The following is a 4,109-nucleotide window of genomic DNA, read 5'->3' as shown; positions in this document are numbered from 1 at the left end:
ATCATGTTTATACTCTTTCCCTATCCTTTCTTGTGAAAGCACAAAAAAAAAAAATCGAAAAAAAATAATAAAGAATTAAAAAAATGATGATAAAAAAAATAATAAAAATTGGCAAAGAAAAATGCATTCATCCTTTCATTTGCTCTGCATCAGTCAAAGCTGGGGGCATCCTAAGAAGCACCATCAAAGGGGAAGTTTTGAAGGGTAATCATGGAAAGGATCCAGCAAAGAGTACGCAAGACTTCAAACAGTACCGAAGCAAAGCCGATTGAAGGGGTTAGGGCTAGAATGGTTTCTCCAAAAACCCAGGAATGGAAGATGCTCCGACAGAGAGGTGTCTGAATTTTGAGCTTAAAAGCGACAGAATAAAGAAGTTATATTTGGAATTGGGTTGGGTCTGCACGAAGTCGCAATGCTATCCATACATCTCAGAATCAAGTTGCCTCGAAATTCTTTATGGAGAGGCTGCTTCTAAGCAAGCAAAAGGAAAAACGGGACAAAAGGAACCCCTGGGCAAAAGGAAGCAAACAAAGCAAAAGAAAAAATGGGTCAAAAGGAACTTCTGCACAAAAGAAAGAAATCAAGGACAAAGCTACAGGAAATCAAGTTGTCAAAAACGGATCAACTGCAAGCTCTCCGTTAAATTCAAGCCCATCAAGGGTAGATGACAAATCATTTCAGCCATAAGGACAAAGATCAAGCGGCTGCTCATATTTTTTTTAAAAAAAAAGCAAGTTAAAAGAAGCAGTCATTTCCACAAATTGGATGACAACAAACACCTTGAAAATCAAGCGCCAAGCATGGCACAAGTACAAGTGTCCTTATAAACAAGGACCATTTCTCAAAACAAGGAAAAGGAAGAGTCTCCTCAAAATTCCTTAAGGAGAGGAGAACCATTGAGGAAATAAGTTTCAAATTCGGAGGAAGATAAAGTTCAAGAAAAGGAATCAAATTAACCTCAAGAATTCAAACATGGCGAAGCCACAAACTCAAAGCATAAAAGCTTCTTCAACACTCAAACCACTCAAGTTACCACCACAATGTGGGTATTCAAAACTCTTTGTGATGAATACAAGTCATATTTCAGTCGACCAGTGGTAAAACCACAACAACAACAAAGTCAGATTCGACTAGAGCTCGAGTCAATAAGTTGATTCAACATCATCAAAGTCGGGAAGGAATCCCGCGAAGAAATCAAGCCAGAAATGAATTCTGCATCAACATCCAGTGGGGAAGGAATCCAGCAAAGACATCCAGTCGGGAATGAATCCCGTAAAGACATCAAGCCAGGAAGAAATCCTGCGAAGAAATCAAGGCAGCAATGAATTCTGCATCAACATCCAGCCGGGAAGGAATCCCGCAAAGACATCAAGCCGGGAAGGAATTCTGCGAAGAAATCAAAATAGAAATGAATTCTGCATCAACATCCAGCCGGGAAGGAATCCCGCAAAGACATCAATCCGGGAAGGAATCCTGCGAAGAAATCAAAACAGAAATGAACTCTGCATCAACATCAAGTCGGGAAGGAATCCCGCAAAGACGTCAAGCCGGGAAGGAATCCCGCAAAGACATCAAGCCGGGAAGAAATCCCGCGAAGAAATCAAGTCAGAAATGAATTCTGTATTAATATCAAGTCGGGAAGGAATCCTGAAGAAATCAAATCGGAAATGAATTCCACAATCAGCATTAAGGCAAAATTGAATTTTGCCCCAACAGCAAGTCGGAAATAAATTTCGCACCAAGACGGAAAGGAATTCCACGCTAACATCAAGTCAGAGATGGATTCCGCACCAGCCGAGCACGAAGTTCGCATCCCAGAAGGAACTACGAAAGACCTGATTCTCCCCATCCCCCGAAGAGTTCTTGGAGATACGTAGGCAGCCACAAAGGCGCGGTCACAAACATAAGTTTGCATCATAAATAGCATTCTCTCTTTGCCAATAAAAAATAATAAAAAAAAGAGAAGAAAAGAAAAATAAACGCTGGAGTTGAAAACCCGAAAGGGCGGCTTCAGGTAAGAATTGAGCCCGCTAGGCTGAAAACCCGAAAGGGTGGTCTAGGCAAAAGTTAGGGCCAAGAGCCTGCTAGAGTCGAAAACCCCAAAGGGCGGCTACTAGGCAAAAGTTAAGGCAAAAAGAAAAAAGTGCTTTCAAAGGTCTCCTTGGGAGTATATAAATCATTTTTTCCAGGAATCACTGTGTTCCTTCGAGTCAAATTCACTACAAGAAAAATTTGAGTCTCTAAATCGAGTCTCCAAAATCAAGTCTCCATCACCAGTGGTCATTCCACAACGGGTCACAAAGATCGAGTCATTCTCAAAAGTTCGTTTTGAAAGTGTCACTCTTTGAGTCATTCCTCAAGAAAAAAAGAGAGAGAGGAAAATGTCAATTCAATCCCCGGGGTTTCCAAAACAACCTTAAAAAAAATGTCAAACATAATCATTGAGAGGTAATTCTTTAATACATCGTCTCCACTCGGACCATCGTTTCTTCGATCCTTTTAGACGAGCGATGTCATACACATTGTTCGTTTCCTCAAGTCATATAAGTGGCTTTGTTCTCTTTGATTCCTCAATCGATTGGACAAGTACAACACCAATGTCTTGAAGTATTCCATGGTCAGCACCATTCTGGGGGCAAGAAGTGATAAGAACCTTCACCATTCTCCCATCACAGAAGTAATCACGGAATTTTTAGTCTTTCATTAAGAAGAAATTCTACTTCAGCTAATAAGGGCATCAATTCTCTCAAGCAGGGGGCAAAATCCTCCAAGTCGGATTCAGGGGCAAGTGTTATAAAAAAAAAAAAACATACACAACCCAGGGTGGAACCCAACCATCATCAATCTCTTTTACACAAACCCAGGGTAGAACCCGGTTAATGGTTAACCTTTTCTTTCACAATAAAACCTAGGGTGAAACCCTAACCAATAACCAACCATTTTTCATCCAAAACCAAGCCATTGGATCATCTCGACTTTAGGTAGACCCTTGGTTCTCAAAGAAAAAAAATAAAAATAAAACAAATCTCTTTTCAAGCCCTCATTAAGAGGCAACACATCTTTTGAAGCCCTCATTAAGAGGCAAAACATCTTTTCAAGTCCTCTAAGAGGCAAAATCTCTTTTTCAAGCCCTCATTAAGAGGCAAAATCTCTTTTCAAGCCCTCATTAAGAGGCAAAACATATTTTCAAGCCCTCATTAAGAGGCAAAACATCTTTTCAAGTCCTCTAAGAGGCAAAATCTCTTTTCAAGCCCTCATTAAGGGGCAAAACATCTTTCCAAGTCCTCTAAGAGGCAAAATTCCTTTTTAAGTCCTCAAGGAGGGAAAAACATCTTTAAATTGCAAACATAAATCCATGCATTTGATCACTTCATTTAAAAAAAAAAAAAAAAAAAACCAACGGCGGGGTTTCCTCCTCTGCCCATCCTCAAAATTTGCTCCTTCAGCCAGCCACTGGCTCTCATAAATCATTTTTATGATAGCCAGTGGGGGGCAACTGTGAATACTCAAATTTTGAGGCTCAAAGAGCCAGTTTTCCCGGATTGCAAACAGTTCGGCCGGACCAGAGGCCATTTTGGAAATTTACCGGAGGTATGCCAATATGGTACTTAAAACGTCCAGGACGTCGCGAGGATCGCGGAACTGGTCCGGGAATATTTTTTGGAGGTCCAGAACTCCTAGAAAAGCCTCCGGAACGTAAAACTAGAAAGTGCCCCCCTCACCGGCAGCGGCCGCCGGACACGGCGGCCCAGCCGCCGGGATCTGCCGCTGGGCTCCGGCGGCCTGAGCCGCCGAAACAGTCCGTTATGCCTATAAATACAGCCCCGGTGTGACCTTTCAACTCACTCAGTCTGTGTTGACGGACGCTCCTTCTCCCCTACGCTCCTTGCGTTTTCTTTTACTGCTTTTCTACATTTTTAATTTAGCTTTTATTGCTTTCTTGCTTTAATATTTGGCCACTTAAATTAAATTAATTCTAAATTAATATTCCCCAAACGAGGAGCTTAATCCGGAGTTTTTCAAGCTGAAGCTAAAAAGCGGTCACCGGTTAACTCAGGTAAATAAACAAAACTCTGCTCATTTAATTTTAGCACTTCATGCATATTTCT

The sequence above is a fragment of the Jatropha curcas genome, chromosome 4 (genome assembly GCF_041381405.1).
Source record: "Jatropha curcas cultivar XTBG-Jc1 chromosome 4, XTBG_Jcur_1.0, whole genome shotgun sequence".
In the NCBI taxonomy this organism is placed as follows: domain Eukaryota; kingdom Viridiplantae; phylum Streptophyta; class Magnoliopsida; order Malpighiales; family Euphorbiaceae; genus Jatropha; species Jatropha curcas.
The sequence above is the reverse complement of the archived record's forward strand: the minus strand, read 5'-3'. Positions refer to the sequence as shown.